Source organism: Balaenoptera ricei, chromosome 8, assembly GCF_028023285.1.
Source record: "Balaenoptera ricei isolate mBalRic1 chromosome 8, mBalRic1.hap2, whole genome shotgun sequence".
In the NCBI taxonomy this organism is placed as follows: domain Eukaryota; kingdom Metazoa; phylum Chordata; class Mammalia; order Artiodactyla; family Balaenopteridae; genus Balaenoptera; species Balaenoptera ricei.
Window position 1 is genome coordinate 113,670,756 of NC_082646.1, and position 8,976 is coordinate 113,679,731.

The following is an 8,976-nucleotide window of genomic DNA, read 5'->3' on the forward strand; positions in this document are numbered from 1 at the left end:
CCCACAGATGCTCAACACTCCCCAAGTACAAGAAACATGAAGAAAACTACACGAGACAAATCATCAAATTGCTCAAAACCAGTGATGAAAAGAGAATCTTAAAAGAATCCAGAGGGGGGAGCACACAGATGACGACGGAAACCAGCAGAGAAAAGGACAAAGAAGCGACCATCCTGAAAAGTATCTTCCAAAAACAGAGGCAAAGTGACAGTGTTCACAGATGTGCCACCATCACACAGGAGAGGTTCAGGCAGAAGGAAACAACACCTGATGGTTGCGCGGGTTCACACAGAAATGGAAGCAGCTGGAATGGCAATTACACAGGTAAATATATAGGATATAGGATTTTTTGCTTATTTTATTTAAATCTCTTTAAAAGATAACCGACTAAACAAAAATAATAACCACGTAGCTAGTGAGGGTCTATAACATGTGGAAGTAAAGTGCACACAGAGCACAGGAGGAGGGAGAAGGGGGCACAGCACTGTGGGTTCTCATCCCACATGCTGTGTCTCTAAAGGTGGGATCTGACAAGTTAAGGCAAACACTATAACCCTGACGGCGACAAAAATAACAAGACGAAGGATTCCAGCAAAGAAGGCAGCAAAGGAGGTAAAGTGGATTGTGAAAAACTGCTCAGTGGATCCAAAACAAGGCAGAAGAGATGGAAGAAATAGAAAACAAACAGCAAGATGGTGGGTTTTAACTGAACTGTGTCAATAATCATATTCAGTGTAGCCTCTGAAACCCCAGTAAGAAGGTATGTGTTGTCAGCATAAAAAAGCAAGGCTCCTCTATCAGCTGCTCACTAGTCATTCAAAGTAAAAGGATAGAAAAAGACATGCAAACAGATGGGAGGAAAATGGAGCGGCAATGTTAACATCAGACAGAGTAGATTTCAGAGCAAAGGGTATCACCAGGGATAATGGAGGTCACTTCATCATGATAAAATCCGATTTCTTAGACGCAACGCTGGAAAAGCACAATCCGTAGAAGAAAACTTGGTAAATTGGGTTTTGTCAAGATTAACAACGTCTGCTCTTTGAAAGATACTATTCAGGATAAAAAGACAAGCCACAGACTAGGAGAAAATCTTTGCAAAGCCTCTATCTGGTAAAGGACTTCTATCCAGAATAGATAAAGAACCCTCAAAGCTGAATAACAAGTAAATAATCCAATTTTTCTAATGTGGAAAGATTTGAAGGACACGTGACCAAAGAAGACATATGGATGGCGAGTAAGCACGTGAATGCGAGACACCACTATCTGTAAGAATGGCTAAAATTTGAAAGACTGAGGTTGTCAAGTGCTGACGAGAATGTGGAGGAACCAGAAATCTCATCCGTGGCTGGCAGGGATGCAGATGGTGGGGTCACCCTGGAAAACAGTTTGGCTTAAAAACTCCAACAGATGCCAAACGTGCAATCCAGCCATGCCACCCCCGGGTATTTACCCGAGAGAAACAGGAGCATATGCCCAAGTGAGACCAGACACACCTGTTCCAGCAGCTCTATTTGTAATGGCCCCAAACTGGAAACATCCCAGTGGCCACCAGTGTGGGACAGAGAAGCAGGCCGGCTCACCCAAACCACTAAGTACTGCTCAGTGATAAAATGGAGCCAACGATTGGATCAAACTACGACATGGATGAATCTCAAAATAATTTCACTCAAAAAGCTGAGTCAAAGAAGCCAGAGCAAAAAGGTACATATTGTATGATTCTATTTACATAAAATTCTAGAAAATGCAAACAAATCTGCAGTGACAAAGAGCAGGTCCACAGCTGCTGCGGGTTTCGGACGGGTCGTTCCCAAGGGCACTGGACACTTCTGGGGATGGAGGTGACTGCTGTCCTGGTGGCGGTGATGTTTTCCCGGGTGTGTGCTTGGGTTGAAGCTGATCACACGGAACTCTTCAAGGACAGGCAGACTCATTTTATTGAGCTTGGCAAATATCACACTTTTTTTTTTTTCTTCTAAACAAACTAAAGGTTTGAGGCAACCCTGCGCCGAGCCAGCCTATTGGCGCCATTTTTCCAACAGCATTTGCTCACTTTGTTTCTCCGTGTCACATCCTGGTAATTCTCGCAGTATTTCAATCTTTTTCGTTATTATATTTGTTGTGGTGACCTGTGATTAATGATCTTTGCTAAGGGCTCCGATGATGGTTAGCATTTTTTATCAATAAAACATTTTTTCGTTAAGGTATGTGTAACGTGTGTGTGTCAGAAATCATGCTGTTGCACACTTAATAAACTACAGTAGACCATCCCTAAACTCTAAGATCACAGGGTCACAGGGACCCAGCTCCAAGCCTGGAGCAGACCGGGCAGCAGCTGGGAGGGGGCGTGTCGTGCCTCTGCAGCTCGGCTGGGACTGGGGCCCCAGCAGCCCCTGAGCCCTCCTGCACCTGCCTCCCATCTGAAACTCTGTGGAGTGAGGCCACGGCTTGTATACAGCAGGTGCTAGTGCCCCGAGCCAGGTTCCCAGGTGAACCGGCCCCCCAGGTCCCAGGGCTGGGCCATGGGGCTGCCTTCCCTGCGGCCCAGGCTTGGCCCTCCGGTCCCGCGAGCGCTGGAGCCCCTGGCAACTGCCTCCGTGCCCACAGCCCAGCGGCCACTCGCTGTCTGAGGCCTGCAGGTACCTGCATGACACCTCCCCCAGGTGACCAGAGTGACACCATGGCCGCTGGACAGCAAGTCTGGGCCCCAGGACTCCCCTGGGCCAGTGCCTGGCATGAGTGGCCCCGGAAGTCCACCTGGTCCCATATGGCACGTGCTGAATCCCCATGATCAGCCAGGCAGACTGGCCATTGTAAGCCTGGGAGCCTGGACCTGGGATCCTCCCCACCCGGCCCGGCCTGCTCTCCCTGCTTCCTGCCGGGTACCTGGATCGCTGCCCCACCACTTTGTGCAGGCCCCCCACCCTGCCATTCATCCGCAGTTTACCCACTTCTCCCAGCTCACGCTAGGCCCAGGACACCCTCTGGCCTGGCCCCGGCCCCCTCACCAGTGTCTCCACAGCTAAGCAGGCACTTCCGGCCTCGGCAGGGCCTCTCCCCACCCCAGATCCAACCCTGGGCCTTGAGGGTCTGGCTGCCCCTCCTCTAGCCCACCTCCTCCAGGAAGCCTTCCCGGGCTGCTCAGGGCCCTCCCAGCTCTGAGCTGTGTCTGCCCTCAGAGACCACTTGACTTGTGCTTCTGGGGTTCCTACCGGGCCCTCCAACCTGACAGCCCTCCACAACCTGGTACCACCCGTTTGGGGCTGCATGTTTGTGTTTCCCCAAAATTCATACGTTGAAGCCCTGACCCCAGGGTGATGGAATCGGGCCTTTGGGAGGCGATGAGGTCGTGAGCGTGGGGCCCCATGATGGCATCAGTGCCCTCCCCCCTCTTCCCACCAGACCCAGGAGGAGCCCTCACCAAAGCCCGGTCCCGGGGGGACCCTGACCTCGGACCTCAGTGTCCAAGGACTGTGAGAAGCGGTGTGTGTGGGCGAGCCACACGGTCCGGGGCTCTGTTCAGCAGCCCGACTGACCTGGACACCCTGCTGAGAACGCCCCCCATGTGCTCCCCACCGCCCTCCCACCCCCCAACGGAGGGACGGATCGTGTGCACCAACCGGCACCACCACCTGGCCACCAGCTCCCAGGTCACACCCACGGCGGCCGGCAGCCCCTCACGGCCACCAGCGGAGGGCAAACACTCAGTACCCGCCACGTCCGCACCTGGAGCCACAAGCAGCCCGATAACCCCGGCCTGGTGTGAGGCTCCCGTCCCGCTGCTCCTGACCAACCTTATCTGTTTGCTTTTCACCCAACATCCGCTGGCACTCAGCACAGCACAGCACCGGGCGGGGCGCCGGGGGAGCCCGCTCAGCCGGGGGGGCCAGGGCGCGCTCTGAGCCGGCCCACAGCTGAGGGGCCGAGGGGGCAGGGGGCAGAGGGGGCAGGGGGCTCTGGCCAGAAGCTGAAGACGTCATAGTCTCCTCCGGCACCTTGGAGGTGGAGACTTCGGGACCCTCAGCTCAGGGCTGGAGGCGGGTGGGTGGCAAGCCAGGCCCAGGAGAAACGTGACTCGGAGCCCCTGAGGGGCAGCCCCGGGTCCCCGAGTGGGGTGGGAGTGGGAGTGGGTGCTGGTCAGGAGGGGCCACTCCACCGCCGTGGGGTCAGAGGTGCCCAGACTCCGAGTGGAGGAAGGATCGTTCAGAGCACAGGCCGGGGCCGGGGGGCACCCCGGGTGCTGACCGAAGAGCTGGGCCGGGCACTGCCTCCTGGGAGCACGTCTCCCCGACCCCAGCGCCGCTCCCCCCTGGCGGGAGGGGCAGGTGGCCAGGCCCCCATCCGGCCGGAGCTGCCTGGGCAGCAGATGGGCATCCAGCCCCAGGCCTGCTTTCCCAGCCCACCGTGTCTCAACCTGCCCCTCGGTCCCCTTGTGGTCCCCCCATCAGGCCCCAGCCCGGGGCCAGGCACCTAAAATATACACAAAGGACCAGAGGCCCTGGCCAGGAGCGGGGCGGAGGTGAGCCCGTCCAGGAGCACGGCTCCACCAAGCCTGTGGCAGTGACTCCCCCACCCCGGACCCCCTAACCTGTCCCAGCGCCAGTCCCGCGCCTCAGCCCCGCGCCTCAGCCCCCTCCTGCTGCCGCAGCCGTGAAGTTCTGCCCGTCTGACAGCTACACGATGGGGCTGTGGGCGGCAGTCAGCACTGGGGCTGCCCTGCAGGGGCCCGCGTGGTGGGGGCAGCACACCCCCCAAATCCAGGCCCAGGAATCTGGGGGGAGAGCTGGGGCCCAGGGGTAGGCGCTGGGCTGGCGGGGAAGCCCTGGGCCCCCGGAGGAACGGCCTGCCCCAGCCCCTTGCAGCACCCTCCCTGGGTGCCCAGGCCGCTCGCCTGTGGCCCTGGCTCAGTGGTTTCACTTCTGCCCGGCAGGGTTGATCCCAGCAGCTCAGGATGGCGGTCTGGAAGGGCCAACGGGAAGCAGGAGTTGGCCGGGGAGCGGACAGGAGGCCAGGGAGCTGCAGGTAAGGTGGCTGGGACGTGGCGGGGAGAGCCTGGGTCACCCTCTCAGCCCTCAAGCGGCTGCTCCCAGCTGGCTCCAGGGTGGGGGTCTCGAGGAAGGGGCTGCAGGTGACTGGGGATCAAGAGCAACAGTGGGGAGGGGGGCCGGCCGGGACCCCAGCGGAGCAGCCTGACCAGGACCTGCCCCCCCGGCCACACACAGGATGTTAGGGCAGGGCTGGGGCTGGGGTGGCTGGTGACTCCACCCCCAGGCCGAGGCCCCTCGGGGAATCTTTGCTCCGGCTACTCTGGACCCAGGGTCTCCTGGTCTGCACCATCTTCCCAAGCATCAGCTCTCAGGAGGGGCCCAGGCTCGGGGCACTGGCCACTCGAGGTCTCACAGCTCCCGCATGGCAAAGGCTCAGCCAGCCAGCCGCTCAGCGCTGGCCTCAACGCCGGGGTCCAGGACAGTTGCAACCTTGTGTCCCGACTCAGCAGGAAGTCACTGCTGGCTCTGCAGTGAAAGGCCCGTCATCCCAGCGCTCCTGTCCTTACAGTCCTACCTGCCACCCGGCCCACTCCCCAAACAGGCAGTGGCCACAAGGCTGACTCCCCTCCAGGCTGAAATCTTGCCCCAGCATGTGCTGAAGCCACCGCCCTCAAGCCTCAGAGGTTGAAGCCCCCCTGCCCTCCCCCAGGACCACCGCATGTGCGGGGGGCGCCCAGAGGGGAGCTTCTGGAAGCACCTGCTGGTGTCCCCACCCAGGCCCTCGGCCCCAATCCCAGGGAGCCACGGCCTAGGGGACAGGGCCCACCCTCCCAACTGAGCCAGGAAGCTGGAAACGGTGTGTAGGGCCCTTTTCCTGGACAGGAAAAGGCTCTGGGGCTGGGGGTAGGCTCAGGGCAGGCTTCGGCCAGGGCTCAGGCCCCCTCGGGCTCCCTGCCTCATGGCGCCGGCGGGAGCCCTGGGGTGACCAGCGCTGCTCAGGACCGGCCACACAGGCGGAGGGAGCGAGGGCAGACAATCACCCGTGTGTCCGGGGTTCCGCTCCCCGAGGCCGGCCAGCGGGACGCACTCCTGTCGCCCAGGCTGCAGGGGCACGATGGCGAACAATGGCCACACACATGCTTATCTCCCCGCCACTGTTTGCTCAGCGCATTCCAGCGCCCCCAGGTCAGCAGGCAACAATGCCATGCTCTGTGGTTTCCCGCCAAACCACTGTGTAGAAAGGGAAAAGGGGCCTCAGCCCTGCCTTGCTGGGATGGAACTGAACCCGGGTGCCAGCAATGCTGAAAGGTCAGAGCTGTCCGCTAATTTCAGGGCCTGGGCCGCCTGCGGTGACAGATCCTGGACCGCACGGCATAACTTTCCCAGGAAACTCAAACCAAGTCACACGCACACATACACGGGCCTCTGATCCAGGCCCCGGGGGCAGCCGATTGCAATCCGGTGACATCCCACACCAGCAAGGGCCACGCCTGCAACCCTCAGGCTGCTGGGAGGTGACCCTGGGCCCCAATGAGGGAGCCCCTTGCCTGCCACAAGCCCCGCCCCACCCAGGACACAGGAGTGTCCGGAGACCACAGTCTGCCCCACCTGTCCCCTGATGTGTCCCGAGGCGTGGGCCCCCTGCAGGTGCTGGGACACACTGAGAACAGGCGGATGGGCCCGTGGGGGGAGGACCTGCTGGGAGACACAACAGCACCCAACGTGCAGGGTGCAGTCTGGAGAAGGGGACAGAGAAGGCTGTCAGGGGGGAGGGGAGGAGCCAGGGGACATCTGGGGGCCGTGTGCAGGACACCAAGGGCAGCAGACGCCAAGGCCCTGTGGTCGGGCGCCTGCTGGGCAAGGGCTGAAGCAGCTGGGGACCCGGAAGGGTCCGGGCAGAGGGATGGAACGGGGGCCATGAGAGAGAAAGGCTTGGGGCTTGATTCCACAGCCAGTCCTGGTGGCAGGGGGACCTCTGGGGGACAGCCCCACCCGGCCCATTCTGGAGCCTCGAACTGCCCACCGTGGGCTGCACCCAGGCCCCGGGGATGGCTTTGCCTGGTGGGAGACGGCCCCGGGTGGCCTTTGGAGCCCCTGATTCCCTGCTTGTCCCGAGGCCCGATGGGCCGTCTCCCTGCAGCCCCCCAGTGTGCTCACCCTCGCGGGGCCCTGGCCAGGGCTGAGGCCGGAAGGGAGGGCCCAAGGGCCCACCCTCTTGCCCCTGAGAGCCCCCACCCACCAGCCTTCCCTGGCCCTCCGTCTGGAGCTGCATGAGTCCCCCTGTGAGCGGGAGCTCCCCGAGGGCAGGGGGAGCCCCCACGGAGGCCCCTCGGCAAAGCCCGGGCAGATGGCCACGTGAGCCCACTCATGCTCAGACCACAGGCCCCTTTCAGCACCATCCCTCCTGCAGGGACCCCAGCCAGGAGGGTCCGGGGTAGGGGCACCCAGGGGGGCCTCCCTGGGACCCCCTTTGCCCAGCCCTGCCTGGGCCGGGAGCATTCCTAGGCCTGGGGTTCTCCAAATGGGGTGCCAAGAGCATGGAGGAGAAATGACAGAGAACTGGGTCCCCAGAGCAGCCCACGTGCCCGCCCGCCCACCAGGGCTGAGGCACCCCCCAGGCCAGCAGCTTGCCGAGAGCGGTTTCCTGTTAAAACAACTTTCTATTAAAACTAAAATGTATTTAAGGTAAATAACACATAATCTTCTGCATCTGTGAGCCAGGAGGGGGTGGCCCCGCAGAGCTGGGTGGTCTGTGAGGTATGGGAAGGCCCCAGACACAGAGTCTCTGTGGAAGGAGCCCAGGTCCACGTGGGGCAGAACCGCCCCAAGAAGGCGGAAGCCCCCTGTGCCAGGCCCCCCGGGCTCCTACTCAGGGTCAGGATGCCCTGGAGAGGTCGGACCCACCCTGCTCCCTGACTGCGAGACGGTCCCGTGGAGAATTCAAAACACCTGTGCCCCGACCCTCGCCTCACCCTGACCCTGACCCTGATCATGACCCTCACCCTGACCCCTCGCATTGCGGGCGTGTGAGCTGCCCGTGGACAAGTGCCCACTGGCCCCACCCGCCTCCTGCTCCCCAGGGTGCCTCCCCCAGGAGCCATGTCCTTCTGTCCTTCTCCCCTGGGGGTGTGGGCACAGCCCCTGCTCCTCTGCCTGAGCGGGCTGGGCACCCTGAGGCTGGCACAGGAGATGCCCCCCCAAGGCCGCCTCACTCCTGCTGTGCCTGAAGCAAGCAGCTCAGAGCCATGTGGGTTCAGACAACCGTAATTAGGGGGCCCCAGGGTCCAGCAGGACCACTCTGCCCCTCCCACGACCCAAAGTCCCAGGGGGCCAGCTGAGAAGGGGGCCTCCAGCAACGAGCTGGCCAGCCAGGGCCCTGCACCCCAGGGATGTGGTGTCAGCCCCACAAGCTCCTCAGGCCTCCAGGGAGGCATCCATCTGAGTCCCAAGGCCAGCGGCCCATGCATGAGAGCCCCCAGCCTGGACCCCACCCCGAGGGGCAGTCTGGACTGGCTTGCCCTCTGGAGAGTCCCTGCCACTGGGCAGTCTTTCCTCCCAGGGTGGGGGTGGGACCCAGTGTGCTGGCACCTTGTAGGGGTCCTGGGTCCAGGTGAGGATGCAGCGCCCCGCCAGGAGCTCTCTGTGTAGCACCCTGGAGGGGGTGCCCAGGCGTCTCCCCCCACATGTCCTGGACAAGCCCCCTCTCAGTCCCCAGGTGCCCACGCTGACTCCCTGGACTGAACCCCAGGGAGACCCCTGGCAATCGAGGTTTACCCCTCGCCTCGAGTAAACACCGGAGATGTTTGCAGGACCCCGGAGGGTGTGTGCCAGCCCCCTGCTCAGAGGTGAGTGACAACGGGGCCGCTGCCCGCTGAAGAATTTTCCAAAGGCCAGGTCCTGATAAAGCAGCGCCCCAGATCCTGTTTGGCCACCACTGGACTGGCTGTCCGTGGCAATTACCGGACGGGAGCGTGGGGGACAAGCAGGC